The sequence below is a fragment of the Canis lupus genome, chromosome X, assembly GCF_011100685.1.
Source record: "Canis lupus familiaris isolate Mischka breed German Shepherd chromosome X, alternate assembly UU_Cfam_GSD_1.0, whole genome shotgun sequence".
Lineage (NCBI taxonomy): Eukaryota > Metazoa > Chordata > Mammalia > Carnivora > Canidae > Canis > Canis lupus.
Genome location: NC_049260.1, coordinates 101,138,712 through 101,158,054, shown reverse-complemented (window position 1 = coordinate 101,158,054; position 19,343 = coordinate 101,138,712). Strand labels below are relative to the sequence as shown.

At 38.9% G+C, this 19,343-nt stretch overlaps 1 long non-coding RNA gene across 1 annotated transcript in view; it reads left to right on the top strand.

Moving 5' to 3' along the window:
* LOC106558464 overlaps positions 1-16,616 on the top strand; it is an 88,133-nt gene extending 71,517 nt beyond the window's left edge. Inside the window, exon 5 of the long non-coding RNA XR_005386433.1 lies at positions 16,520-16,616. This is a non-coding gene — a long non-coding RNA (uncharacterized LOC106558464). The remainder of the gene's footprint in view (positions 1-16,519) is intronic.
* Positions 16,617-19,343: the final 2,727 nt, after the last annotated feature.

Below are 19,343 nucleotides of genomic sequence, written 5' to 3'. Positions count from 1 at the left end.
TCACCAACCTTGTATCTTTCAGGGGCTTGATCTCATGACCCATGAGATCATGACCCGAGCCAAAACCAGAGTAGGTTGTTTAACTGACTGAGCCCCCCCCCAGGTGTCCCCCAGGTATTATTTTTTTCCCTAGTATATGGCCACAGGTACTTCTGGGAAAAGGTTAGAGAAGATTTAGAGTTTACTCCTGTGGCCTCAAGGGCTTCAGGTCTGTGAATAGACTTAAGTTTGGGAATTGTATGAGAGGCCATGAATTGCCCCTACAGTGAGTTGAGTTAGGTTTCTGCTTAGTAGACCAAGATTTTTTTTCTGCCTATATATGCCAAGCACCATGTTGGTAGGCTTCATATATTTCATTTTCAGACCTTCATGATCAATTCACTGTTTCCACAGATCCCTGCAGATCAACACTCTGATTGCCACTTTGTCCTTGGGTCTTATGTAAATTGCACTTACAAAATCACTGATTGTTAAATGACACCATCTTGCCATTAGTACTTTAGGATACCATTATTCCCATTGAGAACAGGAGACACAATTCTACGATAGCATCCCCTACCATCATCTATAACCTATATGAAGATAGCTACCACAGAACTTTTTGAGATTGATGGTACTCTCCCTTGCCAATATTTGTTGTAATGCCTTGATAAGGAAATGTCAAGGCCCTCATGGACTAATTGCTATGGTTATTTGATATTCCGAGACATTGCCCTCTATCTGCACTTTATTCTATGCTATAATAGGTGGTAATTCAAATGTTTATAATGCCACTGCCTGTCATGGATTACAGATTACTATTTTTCCCATTCAGGGAGGTTATCCTCGTCTCCTTCAATATTTCCAAACCAATATCAGAATTTCATTTTAAAAGTCTCTTTCTTGAGGACACTGTTTAGATAAAATTCTAACTGAAATAAAGTGGAAAATTAGCATAATTCATGGAAGATTTATTTATGGATTTTTTTTATAGAGGTGTAGGTGTAGAGAGACTGCAAGGGATTGTCGAATAATGCAAGGATGGTAGCAGTAAGGACATTACCATACCTAGACCCATGGAATGAAGGAGAGAACATTTAGCAGCACATGGAAGGGCAGAATTGTGTAAAGGAGACTATCTGGAGAGGAGCAGTGTGATTAGGATTTGGATTAGGGATACAGCCAGACCAGAGAAACCTTGCAGGGAGAAAGCCAGAGGATTAAATACCCTGACCTTATTTTCTCTTTTCTTCTGATCTACAATAAAGTACACTGGCTAAGTCCATCCAGAAGCCAGATGGAAAGGAGCCAATCGATAGGGTCCATATACGTCACCTTGAAAAAGCAGAGAGCATGATGAAGGCTGGAGAGTAGATCTAGGGGGCAAGTGGAAGGTATCTGCCATCTCATGTATTAATAGAACCTTCTCATCTACCAATATGCTCTGCTTAGGTTTAGATAGCTTTTTACAATTTCCAGCTAAGCAGAAAATATGAACTCTTCACCAAGTAGGGGTTTATACCTTTCTAAATGATTACATGCAAAGAAAAGTAGCAATACAAAAGCACCATGAAAATTGCCAAATGGATTGTAACCATAGTAATGACAAATAATAGCAAAGTTACAGTTACAGCAAAGTTGTCATTTAATATCTCAGGAGCACCTAACAATGCATTCACTATTTTCTTTATTCTGTTGAATTTAAGTTAGAGTTAGCTTGACATTTACATTATTATAGTTTTCTTAAGGTGATAGTTCAGTTATTTATAAGTGTGCCTAAAGTTTTTGTATAACTTTTCATTTTTATTTCCCATTCCTCAAGACGTTTTAAAAATTTCTGTCAAAAATATCCCAAACTGGAAAAACTGGAGTCATCTTTGTCATACCCATATTGCTGTCCAATTAACATCAAGCCAGTCACCAATCAAGCCAGTCACCAATTACAGTTAATTTTTCCTCTAATTTCTTTTTTTAGTCCCAATTTCTCTCTCTTCTATTGTAATCACACTAATACAAACCTTTACCACTTCACACCTGGATTTTAGTGATAGCCTCTTAATTGCCACATTAGTCTTAGATGGTTATTTTGAAAATGAAACTCTACTCTCAAAAAATGTCAGTGAATCATCAGTATCTGCAGAATAGGGACACACTCCTTAGCATGGCATTCAAAGCCCTCTACAATTCATTTGCCATCTTCCTTTCCAAACATATCTCTTAACAGTTTTACCAGCCAATTCTACTCTAGTGAAATCACTTAACTCTTTGTGTCCTGAAACTGCTAAATGCATTTCCCTTTCAATGTGTTGCCTCAGGTTGTTCTTTCTTCTTGGAACAGCCTCTTTCTTTCTCTTCAGTTGTCTAAATCCCATTCTTCACTTGAAGCTCAGCTCAGCTCCTGTTCTTTTTCAGGACTGCCTGTACTCAGTCCTCAGTGAGATCTTCTGCATCCAGTAGCCATTACTGTCTATAAGTCAAAGTAGTACCTATTTCCTAGGCCTTTAAAAAACAGTGCTTTCCTCATAAGTTTGTTGTGAGTCTTACATAACTTGATATATCAGACATTTTTAGAATAATGCCTGGTATGTAGTAAGCACTCATTAAACTTTAGCTGCTACCATAATTATCTATTATTTGTCATTACTATGGTTACAATCCATTTGGCAATTTTCATGGTGCTTTTGTATTGCTACTTTTCTTTGCATGTATATAGAATATTTCCCTTACTAAATTAGATTGCCATTCCCATGAGGAAAGTGTATGTTTTTTTTTTAATCAATTGTCTCTCAACATTTAGCATAGAGCATGGCAGAGAGTGGGCCTGAATAAATGCTTATTGTCTGGTAGATGATGGTGATGATGACGATGATACCTGCTACTTTATTCTCTGTTGCTTTTGCAAAGTGGCTGTAATATACATCAATTCATAAAAGCATTTGTTGTATTGTATAGCTGGCAAGTACCTCTCAGATAATTTGATTCCACACCATCACCTTCTGGATGGTAAATCTGAGATTCAAGGGAGAGGAAAGGATTTGCCCAAAGCCACATTTACCATTTGGTGACAGATACAGGGCTACAACTCAGAATGCCAGAATGCCTTCTAGACTGAACAAATATTGGGACGCCTGGGTGGCTCAGCGGTTGAGCATCTGCCTTTGGCTCAGGGAATGGTCCTCGGGTCCCAGGACCGAGTCCCACATTGGGCTCCCTGCATGGAGCCTGCTTCTCCCTCTGCCTGTGTCTCTGCTTCTCTCCCTCTCTCTGTGTCTCTCATGAATAAATAAATAAAATCTTTAAAAAAATAGATTGAATAAATGTTTATCAAGTACCTACTATGTGTTAAGTACTGTGCTGGTTGTTGGAAACATATCTGTGACTAGGACCGTGTCCCATCTTTTCATACCACTTACATTTTAATGGTAGGGAGAGACATAAATAAACATATAGGCAAACAAACAAAAATAAAGTGATGACTGCTATGAAGAAATAAGAGGGTGATGTGAAAGAAAGACTAACAGAGTGAAGGAAGAGGTAGGTAACTTAGGTCTTCTGAGGTAACAGTTAAACTGAGCTCTGCATGATGAGGAGACAACCAAGGCAAGATATGGGCAAAGATGGTTTCAGGTACATGTAAGAGTAATTGCATAGGCCTTGGGGGTGGGAATGAGTCTGCTGTGTTTTAGAAACTGAAGATAAGGTTGTCTAGCCAAAACAGTGTCTGAGTGAGGGAGTGGTAGGATTTGAGGTCAGAAAGCCAAGCAGAGATCAAATCAGGTAGCACTCTGAAGGCTGTAGGAGGAATTTGTATTTTAAATTTATGACCCTGTTTATGCCTTAAAATGATCTTTTGGGCTGTTATGTAGAATAATAGTCTATACAGAGAAGGACAATGGTATGTCAGGAAAATTATACAAAATTTGGAGCTAGGTAAAATAGGTTACTGAACTACCTTTCAGGGTAAGTGCAGGGCTTGACCTTCTGTCGTCTAGGCTATTGTACAGTTCTTTGAGGTGGAGGTTAACTTGTAGACTGTTGCCCAGTAGAGAAGCAAATAATTTCTTTGCCATTCCCATTGTAAAACATAACGTGAAATTATAGTTGTGACCTTATTGAATATTAATTATTCTTATATCTAACCCATAAATAATATCTTTTTTTGCATATTTTTATTGGAGTTTGATTTGCCAACATATAGTATAACACTCAGTGCTCATCCTGTCAAGTGCCTCTCTCAGTGCCCATCACCCAGTTACCCCATCCCCCTCTCCATCTCCCCTTCCACTACCCCTTGTTCATTTCCCAGAGTTAGAAATCTCTCATGTTTTGTCACCCTCTCTGATTTCTCCCACTCAGTTTCCCTCCTTTCCCTTATAATCCCTTTCACTATTTCTTATATTCCCCATATGAATGAACCCATATAATGTTTGTCCTTCTCTGATTGACTTACTTCACTCAGCATAATACCCTCCAGTTCTATCCACAGTGAAGCAAATGGTGAAACCCATAAATAATATCCTTTTTTAAATTTTTTTTCATAAATAATATCCTGTTACTTATAAATAGCTTCTCAAGTGGTCTCTGGATCAGATTTAAAACTCTTACTGGCTCCTGCATAAATTAATGAATTCACCTATGTTTTTGATATGTGTTTATTTGAATCATGAGTTTACCTTTTTAAATGTCAAACTTTAACAAGTGGAAGCAGGCCAGAATAGTCAGCAACTGGAGTAGTCCACGTGAGCTGTGACAATGTCTTGGGTCTAAGGATTGTGATAGTGGGCATAGTTGGAAGTGTTTAGATTCCTTATAGGTTGGAGGCAGAACCAACAGGACTTCTGATTAATGAAACATGAAAGATCAAGGAAAGAGTAATCAAGAAAGATCCCTAGGTTTTTGGCTTCAGTAACTGCTAGCACCATTAACTGAAATGGGGGAGATTAGGGTTAGAAAACTTTGGCAGAACATGTGAGGTGGAAAATCAAAAGTCCAGTTTTAGATGTGCTAAGTCAAAGGCATCGATTAGTTTTCCATGTGGAAATGTGAAATAAACTCTGGGATATATGTATGGGTCTGGAACTTAAGGAATTCTGGGCTAGAGATAAAAATTTGGGTATCATTAGAATTTAGGTGATATTTAAAGCCCAGGCCTGGATGGAGCTGGAGTTCCTAAGGGGATTTAGAAAAAATGGATATTATTAGGCTCTATTACATATTCAGTACATTTAGGGCAGAGCCTGGAAATCTCCAATTCTATCACATGATCCAGGTGGTGATTTTGACACTGAGAAAGTGATGTCAACAGAATTTGGTAAACTGTTTTCCGTTAAGGTCCAGCTAGTAAATATTGTAGGCTTCCTGGGCTGTATAGTCTATCTCAGCTCTGCCACTGTAGTAGGAAAGCAGCCATAGATAGCACATAAATGCCTGAGCATGGTTGTATTCCAGTAACATTTTATTTATGGACCTGAAATGTGAATTTCATATAATTTTCACATGCCACAAAATATTATTTTTCTTGTGATTTTTTTTCACATTTTAAAATATAAAAATAATTCTTAGCTTATATGCCCTACAAAACTTAGCAGGGGGCCAGATTTGGCCTACAGGCTATAGTTTGCTTACACATGATCTAGATCAGTGATCTGTCAAGGGACATATGGGAATAAAGTGTGTTTTTTTAAACGTTTATTTTTTTCAGATTTTATTTAGTTATTCATGAGAAAGAGAGAGAGAGAGAGAGAGAGAGAGAGAGAGAGGCAAAGACACAGGCAGAGGGAGAAGCAGGCTTTATGCAGGAAGCCGGATGCGGGACTTGATCCTGGGACTCCAGGATCATGCCTTGAGCCAAAGGCAGACGCCCAACCGCTGAGCCGCCCAGGCATCCCTTACATGTCTAATCTCCATTAAAATGTCTAGTTTTGTAATCTCTACAATGTGATAATCATAACTACACTTATGTAGTTCTTTCCATGTGGAAGCACTTTACATATATTAAGTCATTTAATTCTCACAAAACCCCTTGCGTTAATAATAGCCTGATCATGTGATTAGCATCCTCATGTTATAGATGAGGTAATAGGTAAGGAGAGGTTGAATGAGTTGTCCAATATTACACAGTTGGTAATTAACAGTCAAAATCTGATTCCAGGCAGTTTGGTATAAAAGTTTGTCTCTTAACATGTGCATATTGATTCTCATAGGTAATATTTTTCTCCTCCCCAATCCTGTCTCTGTCTCTCTGTCTTCTTTCTCTGTCCCTCTCTCTGTCTCTCTCTCACACATATACACTTATTATTTACAAATAAGTATCCACATACTGAGGAATGTATTAAAAAATTTACCTATGGGGATGGGATCACAAAAGTTTAGAGATCACTGATCTAAAACATAGGAACCATATTAGAGTTCTCTAGAGGAACAGAACCAATAGGAGATATCTATATATTATATATATCTGAGAGAGAGGGAGAGAGAGAGAGAGAGAGAGGGGGAGAGAAAGGAAGACACTTATTGTAAGGAGTTGGCTCAAATGATTGTGGATCCTGAGAAGTTCCAGATCTGTAATGGGTTGGATAGAGATCCAGAAGAGCCAATGGTATAGTTGTAGTTTGAGTCTGAAGGCCTGAACATCAGGAGAACTGATAGTGTAAGATCCAGTCCAAAAGCTGGGAGGTTTGATATCCAAGAATAGCCAATTTTTCAGTTCATATCCCAAAGTAGGAAAAAAACAATATTTCAGCTCAAGTGGTCAGACCAGGAGATTTCCCACTTCTCAACACCAAAGTAAGCCTTTTTGTTCCATCCAGACCTTCAACTGATTAGATAAGACCCACTCATATTAGGGAGGACAGTCTGGTTTACTTACTCTACCAATTCAAATATTAAACTCATCCAAATACACTCTCATAAACACTCTCAGAATAATGCTTGACTAAATATTTGGGTACCCCAATGCCTCAGTCAAGTCAATACATGAAATTAATAATCATAGGGACTGTATTAGTTAAGTCTCTGTTTACCCCTCTGTGCTCTTGTAATATTATGTCCTTAGCTTGAAGGCAAATTCCAATTGTAGCACTGAAGTAATGGTAGACCTCCAGAAATTGTATAGATCTGCTCATAGCATACCCTAAATGTACTATATGTCCCAAACTACCTCACTACACTCTATACTGTTAAGTGCTTTTAGATCTTTAGCTTCATGAAATTTCTTTTATATCAACCAACTTTTCTTATTAAACCAATCTAGGTCTTTAAAAACAGAAGTATTGCTGACAAATGTCAATACATAAAAACATTTTCAAAATAAAATAGAGCATCTGGCTCTGAGAGAAAAACATTTCAGAAAACTGTATTTCCTTATTATATTTGCTTAAAGGAAGCCATACCTCAAGCTGCTTGCCTGCTCACCCTGATCAGTGAGAATTCCTGTTTGTTAAGTAAGTGAAATGCCTAATTGTATCTGTTTTCCTGTGTTATATTTTGTTGAAGGGGGATGAGTTTGAAGGCTACACTATTTGGGGACCTGTATCCTTTTAAATTTCCCCTAAATCCGTTTAACTCCGGCTCCACATCTGTTGTTTTCTCTAAGATCCACAGATAAGAAAAAAGAGAAAGAAACTAGATAAAGGTCAGCACGGGTGGGGGGGGGGGGGCGGGGGGTTTGTGTACAGAACTGCTCTGCTCAGTCTCCTCTGGAGTATGGCAGATGGGGAAGGGTGCCATTGTTGCCAGGGCATAGGCGCAGCCCCCGAGCTATAAGGTCAGCAGGAGAGGCAGTGTCAATTTCAGAGAAGATAATTAGTTTCAGCCTGTAATCTTCCACCCTCACAGTCCCCTGTAGCCTACTTCCTGTATACAAAATGGGTCTCAAGGGTGTGTGGGTGGCTGAGGATAGAGGAAGAAAGGCCTTGTACAATGTGTTTGGCCCTAGCCGGCCCAGAGGAGAACTCTGTGGAGGTTTCACTAAAATTCAAGGAAGGTGAGAGAAGGTGTTTGCAGAATGACAAGTAGTAGAGCTGTGTCAGAGAAGGCAAAGTCAGAACAAAGGGAGATCCTGAACTCCTTGAAACGCTCTGGATACAACTCATTTGACACAACAAACCTTACCCACCTCGACAAAGCCCATCTCTTGCTCCCATACCCTCCCTCAATCTAAAGGCATTTGGGTTGTTACATACCAGAAGTCTATGGGGCCATGGGAGAAGGGGATAATGCTAAGAGGGTCTGCACAAGAGATCCTACACAGTAGAGTTGTTTGAATAAAAAAAAGCAAAGAAAACAGCAGGAGACCAATCCTAAGGAATGGAACATTAGAAGAGAGAAAAGTAGGAAATGGCATATAAAGCAAGTATGGTTTCTCTAAAAGGGGCTTTTGCTTTATTTTTCATCTTTCAAAAGGTGTCAACTTAAGAAAACCTTACAGCTCCTGTGGGCTGCTTGCTCTCAAAGGGAAATGAATTATTTAGGAGTGTGATGAATAGTTTATCAAACCTCCCTCCAACAGGGTTACTGCTTAGGCTGGGAGAAATTGGCCAGGAGCAGAAGAGGGAGGGCCCTTTCTTCTTCTCCATCCCTCCCATTCCCCATACCCCCCCCCCCCCCGCCCCGCCCCGGGACAAATGCAGGAGGGTGAGAGTGACTGTCTGTGGTGGATCTGTCATCCCAAGTGGGAGGAACAAACAGACCAAGCCAAAAACAGAGGTCATTCCTAGGACAGGCCTGCAGGAGGAGCCAGCGCCCTTCAGTGAAACAAGCTCTCTTCCAAAGGGAGATCTGTTACCTGGAGGAGCTCCAAGAAGCCGCAGATTCGGCCCTGAATCCCAGACTCCCCTTGAGACCAGAGGCAGCAGGTACTCCCAGGCCATTTCAGTCTCCACTTTTCCCTATTGCAGGCCCCGGAGGCTTTTGGTTGAAGGTTGTCTAACAGAGAAGTGCAGTGTAGCATCTAGCCACAAAACTGTGTGTCCAAGTCTATCTTTGAGCAGTCTTGCTTCATCCCCAATCTTCCCTTGTTCCTCCACTTACTTTTTCTCACAAACAACAAAATAACACCCACCTACACACACCTATGCAGCCACACACTTAATGGAAATGGCAAAGAGATGGGCCCAGGCTTATGAAAACAGATTTAATGCTGAAGAAACTGCATCTTTTTAAAGGCAAAGGAAGAAAGGGCATAATCAGAGTTATAAAATCACCGATAGGATTGGAGGAAGAAAGATGAGAGCTATAGCTGCCCTCAGCCCTATCAGTAGATGAGGTGCGATGTAATATGGTGCAGTGCTTCTCTTTTGTCTGCCAAATATGGGTTCAAATCAGGAATGTGCTTCTAAACTGTTTGACCTTGGGCCCTTTACATAATACCTCTGAGACTCAGTTTCCCTGTCTATAACTTGAGATGGTAATACCTCTTTTGCAAGAATATTGTGAGGATTAAACAAGTTATAAAGTTCTTGGCCTATAACAAGCATTTCGATAAATGTTAGATGTTGCTGTTATTATTATCCATCCTCCACATTTGTCATACATCACGTTGGGGGACTGGGTAGAAGAATTTGGATGGCTCTGGGAAAATCCACTCCTTACTGCTGGACAGAACAATTTGTGTCCAGTTCCTACATCCTATCTTTTCTAAGCACTGGATTGCTTTTCTCACGAAACCATTCTGTTGCCATTCTAATGCACTTTTGCTCTTTCTCTCTTTCCTTCTCTCTGTCTCCCTTTTCTTTCCTTCTGCCACTTGTGTTCTGGGGGAGTTTTTCTGGAGTGTTTTGAAATGTATGCTTTATAGTACCACATTCTATTAAAGGATTTGCATAATATTACTAAGCCTAGTTGGCCAAAACTTCATTACCTGCTGTTCCAAACCTAACTTTACTTTGCACAAAGAAGAATAATTTAACTGCGTGCACGCGCGCACACACACACACACACACACACACACGAATCCAAAGTGTCCCAGTTTACTCCTTGTTCTTCTAAAAGATTTAGAAAATAATTTAGTAAAATTATTCCTAATATGTTGCCCATCAGCTCTGAGGCAGTTCTGTGAAAAACAGCTGCAGTCATTTCACTCAAAGTAATGGATTAAGATGATAAATATGACAAGACCTGACTAGCAAAGTTAGCATTGAACTAACATAGTTATTTTCCATCGTTTGGAATTGCTTCTTTTGACAGAAGAAATGTTCTGAGTAGGAGCATGTTATGTCTCCCAATAAGTAGAAAGTTGCAAACGTGGGGTGCTCGTGCAGTATGCTCATAAGCTCAGTTGCTTAAGGACTCTGGCAATTATGTCTGGATGTTTACTGCTCAGTGCCAGTGTTCTTTGTGGCTGAGGTGCAGTGAGCTTGCTGTCAGCGGAAGAGCTCTATATAAGTGCAGATGATCTTCAGGCTTTGTGTGTGAGGAGCAAAGTCTCTGTGGCTAGGAGGCTTTCAAATGCCCACTAATAGGCATGATAGTGTGTTTATTCATTCATTAACCTGATGTTGGCACCTAGCATTCATGATATTCTAGGCAATGGAACTACAGAAAGGACTAAAACATGATCTCTGCCCTCGAGGAGCTTATAATGTAGTCATGGAGACAGGCACATATGAGTTGAAATTAAGAGGCAAATACTGTATACGTCTGGCACACTGCTGTGGTGGGTCTTCCAAGCCATCTGTCTTTAATTATCTGATCAATTTCATGTGGGAGAAGGATTTGATTTGCTCTCCATAGCTGTTCAGGGCAGAACTAGGAACTAAAAATAAAAATAATTCCACTATTTGAGTGCTGCTTTTGTACCTGGTACTTTATACATATTACCTCCTTTAATCCTCATAGCAACTGTATTAGTCAGCTAGGACTGCCATAACTAGGTAGCTTAAAGAGCAGAATTTTATTTTCTCATAGTTCTGGAGGATGGGAAGTCTAAGATTCAAGGTGTTTATTGATTCAGTTCCTGGTGAGATCCCTCTTCTTGGTTTACAGATGGCTACATTCTTGCTTTATGCTCACATAGCCTTTCCTCAGTGTGTACTCATTTTGAGGTGAGGAGGAAAGAGAGAGAGCTTTCTCCCTTGCTCTTCTTACAAAGTCACAGTTTTATTAGATTAGGACTCTGCCTTTATTTTTTTTATTTATTATTTATTATTATTATTTTTTTGGACTCTGCCTTTATGACCTCATTTAACCTTAATTACCTCCTTAGGGCCCTATTTCCACTATAGTCACATTGAGGATTAGGGCTTCAACATATGGATTTTCGGGAGGGACACAATTCCATCTATAGCTGTAAGCCTGTGCCTTAGATGATGTTATCTCTATTTTCCAAATGAGGGAAAGGAGACTCAAAGAGGTTAAAGACTTCCCTAAGTTTACACAGCTAAGAGGTTGCAGAGATAAGATTCTAGAGATAAGATATCTGACTAAAAGGCATCTGCTTTCTGTTATACCCTGTTGTTTCTTGGATCAGTGGTACCTCCTATACCACTGGGTGGTAGATTTTGAGTCAATATAAGAGAAAGTTTTGATGTTTGGGATAATTAGGATTGGTAACACATTTTTAAGAAAATGAGGTCCTCATCACTGAAAGTGTTAAGAAGAGGTCAGACGCTATAGAAGAGAATCTTGGACTGGGAAGAGGTTGTACTGGAACAGTGATTTTCAGTGTGCCAAGTAAGGAGTTGAGCTCTGGGATGCTCATACCTATTCCTTGTTCAATCGGAGCCACTCAGTATTTATCTACTATGATAATATGATTACATTTATTGAACATTTGCTCAGCACTGTTTTACAAATTTCCTGTGCATTTATTCACTTAATCACAACAGCAATGCTCTGAGGTAGATACTGCTATTACTCAATTATACAGGTAGCAAAACAACAACAACAACAACAACAACAAAAACCAGAGGCCTGGAGAAGTAAAGAAACTTGTCCAAGGTGATGCAGGTGAGGTAAGCAGTAGAGCTGGCATTTAACTTAGGATGTTTGGCATGTACACCCTATGCACATGCCAACCAGTTTCTCTATTTTATTAGAAATAATAAGTTTCTTTGAAAGAATTCATATAAATGAAGAGTGATATGGATAATTTTTGAAAATTACTAGAATTGTAGGGGATCCCTGGGTGGCTCAGCAGTTTGGCGCCTGCCTTCGGCCTAGGGCATGATCCTGGAGTCCTGGTTCAAGTCCCGCATCAGGCTCCCTGAATGGAGCTTGCTTCCCCTCTGCCTGTATCTCTGCATCTTTCTCTCTCTCTCTGTCTCTGTCTCTCATGAATAAATAAGTAAAATCTTTTAAAAAAGAAAATTACTAGAACTGTATCCTCACAAGTTTCAAGTTTCATTGGTTCAATCATTGTCCTCCATGTTGGGTTGGTTAAGAAACTTCTCTGACTCTACCCAGAATAAGACCTTGGTCTCAACCTCTGACTGCAGACTTGAATCTTGCCCTTGACTGCTAGTCTAGAACTTGCTGAATTTGACCCTGGTTGTACTTGCAAACTGGCAAGGTACTGCAGCCTGACCTAGTTTTCTGGTTCTAGACTTTACTCTCTTGCTCACACCTCTTGATACCAGTCTGTGACATTTCTATACACTAAAATCAGTTTGAACGTAAATGGGGATTAAGGTTCATTAGACACATCTGATGAACTGATGGAACACATATGCCCAAGGAGCCTTCTGGGGAGGGGTACTTTTCCCCAGGGAAGAAGGAGCCAGGTAAGAGTTATGAGCATGACCCAATGAGAAAATCCTAGTCATCACATTGGTAGGGAATAATCATCGTTCAGTATGGTTGTTGGTCTCTCAGATTTATCTCCTGGCCAAGACTGCCATGGACTTATGCTTCATTGTTGTGGGGAGTAGGAGGGTTGTATATAAAAAATTAAGAGCACTTGTTTATGTAAAACTCCATAAGACAACTGGGCACCAGCAGTGCTGCTTAAGTATGGCTCTAGCAGAGCCAAACCTGAACGACAAAGTCAGTTGTTTAGTTGCCACTTAGTTATCAACATGGATTGAACACCTATGGTGTTCAGAGTCCAATGCCTGGCTTTTTAGAGAGCAAGGAATATACATTTTTTATTGGAAAGGAAATATAGAATAGGGAAAGAACATGGTCTTTATCTGGCAGTGTCATCAGAGAGAGGGAATAAAAAATACAGTACTAGAGTATACATGACAAGAAAGCACCTAAATGTGTATGAACTGTATATAACTTGTCAGAGATTCAGTTTCCATATCTTCCAAATAGGGCTATTAATATCTACATTGCAGGATTGTTGGGTGAATTAAATAAGAAAATGTATATTCATGGATATAAAATGGCTCATTCAGTGCCTATCACATAAGGTTACTGATAAGTGAAAGATATTATTATTAGTAGTAGTAATAGTAGTAGAGGTAGTATAATTATTGTTATTATTAGCACCGACAAAATATATTGTTCTAAGTAGTAAAGAACATGAATCTAGAAATAATCTGATCATGGTTATGTTTTGTTTGTAAGTACTAGCTTCAGTGGCATAATCTATATGATCTTCTTATTGCATATACTCTGGATATTATTTCTGACTTACTAGCTGGATAAGGGGTTCTTTGAGAATAGATATTTCGATCAAATTAGAATCTGGCTATGGAAGAGATTATAAAGTTTCCAGCCTATTGAAACTGTAATCAGAGTCTGTAATCAGACATGGAACTATCTGGATACAAGTCTCCACCATTGGACTTTAGGTCTCTGTGTAAGGACATAGAACCATCAGAATTCTCTTTTTTATTACTAGGGAGTTAGTATTATAAGTCATTTAGTATTACGCATTACAAGTGACTTAGTATTACTGGTAAGCTGAACTGAAGTAAGAAGGTAGCAAAGGGAAGGGATCAGATTGGGTCCAGAAGCCTCATCATAGTTGAAATTCAATGAAATATCAAAAACCATTTTACCATTCAATATTTTGCAGCTAGCAAATGTCTCCAGATACTGCACTAAGATGTTTTTCTTCATTATAAGCCTGGGCACATTTTAGGACCTATTGAATCCATGTGCTTCCAATTGATTTACATTCAACACATCAAAATGTTGTTTTGTAAGAGAGATTTGATGTTCAAAAGCCCACTGAGCTGGTTTTATGAACATTTTAAAGCCTTTCTCTTTGAAAGGATTGAAACCTGGGCAGTGCTCCCTGTTGTTTCTGGTCTCAGAAGGCCAGAGGGTACTAGAATTGTAGAGGGTCCTGGGATAGCCTATCTCATATAGAGTGACTGGTGATCTGGAGTCAGTGAGAGACTGAATTGAAATGTGGGTCAGGAGTGGATGGGGGTACATTCTTTGTGTATGGTGGCCAGATAAACATCTGAAATACCAAATATCACCTATTAAAACATAGTTCAGGTCCTAACTCTTTCAATGAGTCTTTCTTCTTTCTCCTTCTGACTTTGCCTTCTTCAGTTTCTTAAACTTTATTCTAAAAACCACAGTGCTAGACACAGAGAAGTTGCTTGACTCAATGTTACTTTGGTGAGGGGGTATAGAGTGTTCTTGTTGGAAGAGCAAAAGAGTGCAAAAAGCATAAAAAGCCATTAGAACTGAATGAACATTAGGTATAAGGCACCTGATACAGTAGTCCTAAATGAAAATGTCCATGAGCGAAGCTGGTGGATGGAAGACACTAGGGAGTAGAGGACACTTGGGGGAAGTAGAGTATATATTCTCCACCTATAATAAAAAAATTGAACACCAAGCAAGCTAAACAAAGTATTTTAATGGACCCAGTTCACCACACAGGTTTCCAGCTTACAGAATCTTGGTCTAATTCAATCCTCAAATTTATCAACAAAGAAAGCTAAGGCTTGAGAACTGTAAAGCAAATTGTCAGAAGGTGCTTAGCAGGTAAATGGCAGAAAGAAACTTGAATTTAAGCTTTTTTCTTTTCTTTTTTTTATAGATTTATTTTTTATTGGTGTTCAATTTGCCAACATATAGAATAACACCCAGTGCTCATCCCATCAAGTGCTCCCCTCAGTGCCCGTCACCCAGTCACCCCCACCCCCACCCACCTCCTCTTCCCCCACCCCTAGTTCGTTTCCCAGAGTTAGGAGTCTCTCATGTACTGTCTCCCTTTCTGATATGAACTTTAAGCTTTTTGAATATAAGCACTCCGAGTCTAGTGCTTTTTTTCATTACATGATGCTACCTCCGTAGGTTGAATAATATAAATTGAAAAAAAAAAAGAGATATACACATGAAACCAGTGAAGGAAACTCATATGAATAAATCATCCCAAAGCCTAGTTCTGGAACTTACATGGGGAGAAGACTTACAAATTTACAAAGGAGAAAGAATGAAATAGTGGCCTGGACATCAGAATTGAGGCAACGATTGATGGCAACAGCCAGTCCCTCCAAAGAATTAGGTAAGGGAGTCTGAGACAAACATTTAGTGGATAGTCATCTATGGTTGATATTTGAGTTAGCAGTTTAAAAGCATGCCTGAAACTACCAAAGCTAAGAACTGGAGGAGAGAATATTTGCATTTTTCTGGAGGCTTTGATTTTGAGCAATGTAATGTAAGCACATGCACATGCGTGTGTGCATACTTCTGTGTCTAGATCTGTGAGTTAAATCCTACTGTATGCCTAAGATCAGATGTTTGACTGACAAGAAAATTAGTTACACTGTATAAGTGTCTCATGTTACATATAGCTAAATTTTGGCAGCTTCTCCTGGGGGAAATTGTACCATCCACATGTATCATGATCCTCATTTAATTGCTGTCTAATTTTTACATGCAGTTAGAGGTTGATATATATGCACCTGTGAGGTGTCATTTCAGGCCCTCTGTTTTCCTAGCCAACTGTGTGATATAATTTTGAGGGTTGACTGTATTCAATAACACCCCTAAAAGAATAAATTTTCAGGTAAATTGAAGGGAGTCATAGAGTGGATTACTTCAGGGACATAGTCATATTGGGGTAGTAGGTTCAAATCTCAGTCCACAAATTTAGGTTTATATAAACTTAATTTCTGTTGAGACCCTTATATTTTTTGGGTGGAAGAACTCAGTACCATTCTATTCAAGGATACCTCTCTCTTTTCCTAGGGTCATGTACACTGGGGAGCCATCTGGTCCTCTGTGTCATATACCAGGCATGTTGCAGGTTGACTTTTCTTTACCTGTCCCCTTCAGCTCTAATGATACTTCTCTGATACTTTCATGCTTCATTTGAGGATTTGGAAATTATTCTGTTTCTTCCAGGCCACAATCAGGCTCAAAAATTTCTTTTCCTTTCAATTTCCCAAGCTGTTGTCCAGGAAGCAGGTTGCAGAGACCTTCTTGCTAGGTTCCAGTCATATTTATAGTCTCAAAATTTCCCTGTCTCTTTCCTTTTCATGGCAAAGGGTCTTTTCTAGTCTGAGGAAATATGAAATATTTCCCTCCTCCATAAACATGTTAACTTTATGCTCTGTCCTGTCTAGTGCCATCAGAACCTAAGGTTTTGGACACCAAAGCTGAACAACATTTTTCTGCTTTTGTTTAGGCATATCCCTCTCTACAGAAATGAAAATAGAACTGCTGAACTGATGGAGATGGGAAAAGAGTGGTGGTCATTGGCATAGAGACTGAACTACCAGGAGAAAAATAATCTCAAATACTGTTATCCTGATGTAAAAACTAAATGATCTAAAAATCATCATGGTGATCAGCATAACTATTCTTTGTTACTTCTCTTGACCCATTATATGCACTTCGAGTTACTTCTCAAGGACGAAGGTCAAACTTTTCTGGGGCTAGTCCTACCATCCTTATTCCCAAGGAACTCCTAGGACTCTGGGATATAACATCAGGGGCAGTATATGGCCTGAGAACTAACTAAGCAAAGCAGCTCATGTGGCAATTGAATGATGCCAAATCTTCCTTGCACTTCTCACTTTAGTGTCTAAAGTCAATGCCTTGCTTAAAGATGAATTCCTTTTTGAAAGGGATAACTACTCTTTAATAATTCTGAAGAAGCAGTGTGTGTAATTCTTGGTTTGCTTAAGATTTCTAGTTGGAAATACAGATACCATTGCAAATATTTTCAAACCTTAACACTTCTGCTTGCAGAATATGTATGTGTGTATGCATGTGTTCACATAGGGAGGTAGATCAGGAAGGAACACAAACAACAGACAGAAAAAAAAACCAATTAGGACAGTATACAACGGGGGGGCAATAAAAGGCTTTTCGAATTTCAGAAAACCAATAGGTACTTGAATTATGGGTAAGAGCAATAGAACGAAATGGATGTGTAGAGGGTTAAAATAGGAAGATTGACTTTGTTTTCAATAAGAAACAAGAGGCTTGCAGAATAGGGGAGAAAAGAAGCTGCAAATGTTAATTCAAGCTCATTGCCCCTTCTTTGCTCTCCTCTCACCCTACCTCCTCATCCCATGGTGAGAAATAATGATCATGTTCCACACTTGGAAGATTGGGTAATGGGAAGCATGGTGAGAGGAAATGACTTTCTCAGCTAATTGTTAGCGGAGTTTGAAGGACCCATAAGTAGTGGCTCCTGGAGTGCTTTTTCATACACAATTCCAAAGCAGACTCTGTCTGGTTAACTCAGCTGGTCAGAGTCTGGTGTTAATGAGACCATAGTTGTGGGTTTCTTCTCTTTTGAGCCAGGTAGCTTCACTCTGTTCCCAGCTATAGACTGAACCCATAATTTTTAAACCTAAGGGTAGTCTCAGTCTATGGCCCTAAACCTCATTATGGGTTGATTCCCTTAACCCAGCCATAGATTGAACCCCTAACCCTTCTTAGCTACTTTGGATATATGCATTATGGGTCATAAAAAGGACCAGGAAAGGAGGTAAAGATATTGTAGTGTGTCTCTATTACTTCTACTAAAAACAAAACAAAACACAAAACTTACTCGGCTAATAGGACAGGAGTGATCTATTTTCATATGGTAAATGCTACATATATGATTTTATACTAGCAGCTACAGTACTGGAGTATGAGAACTATTACCCCTAGCTCAGAGGATAGGAGGAAGGATAAAAGTGATAAGATCTCTTTGAAGTTGTGTCTGGCATTCCCTGTATTTGTTAAAAGGATAAATAACAAATAATGTCTAGTTTATCTTAATCTACTTTCTTATGTTTAAGATTCGATGGCCAATGGCCACGGCAGCCATTTGTGAAAATGGCACCGAAGACTGAAAGTCCTTTTTATTACTGAATCATTTACCCCATGAGTGTGCCAAAGCATCTGAAATGTTCAGCATTAGTCACTCTTTGGGTTTTAACATTTAGTAGCCTGTTTATCTGAAACTTTCGAAGAATATAGATACTGAGAATTCAAATGCTTTTGAGAAATGAGTCTATTCTGAAAAACCAAAATAAATGATTTCCAGAATTCAAACCAGCCCACAAGTTGGTGAGGAAAGTGTACAAGAGATTTAATTACAAATTGGAAAAGAAGACTTAAAATGGAGTAAATCTTACTTGATAGTTAGAAAAAAAATAATGCAAGTTTAAAATCTTCCAACATTTGTAAAAGTATAAGGAAAAGCTAATTTTAGATACCTAAAGGGAAGCTGTGTTAAAAGCAGGAAAAACCAGAGGGTGACCACTTCTAACTAATAGTTAAGGCCTAAGTGATAAATTGAAGTTGGCTAGAAGGTAGAGTATTTCACATATGCTGCCTAAGGATAGGCTTTTGGCCATTTGAGATTTTTAGTTGGAAGTCTAGCTATCCTAGCATATATTTAAAATATTGACACTTCTGATTATAAGGAGGCTCACATCTATTAGGGAAGCATGGAGTTTGGATTGCTGGAAAAGATGGTGGGACTATAAAAGGCTATCTTCTGATTCTTCAGTCTCTTTCTCTGTTCTGTTTTTAATCAGTCTCATGTAACTTGGATCAACATAAACAAAACAAAAACTGTCATTCAATCCCATATTCCCATTCCTAGCCAAAATGTATCAAAAAATAGGGTAAACTAAAAAAAAATAGGGTAAACTTACTATCTCCCTCATCTACATTTAATATTATTACATTTCAAATTTATTGAGGTACGATTTACATATGATAAAATGCATACTTTAAAAGTGTACATTAAAGATGCTTTGTACACAAATTTTATATCTGTGGTGTGTAACCATCATCACAGTCATGATACAGTACATTTTTATCACCACAAAAGTCAATTGCTTCTTTCCAGTCAATCCTTCACTTCCCAGGCAATGTCTAATCTGCTTTTTGTCACTACAGATTAGTCTTTTCTAGAGTTTCTTATCAATAGAGTTAATGGAGTATAGCAAGGTAACTTTTACATCTGACTTTGGCTAAGTATAACGTTTTTGAGATTTATC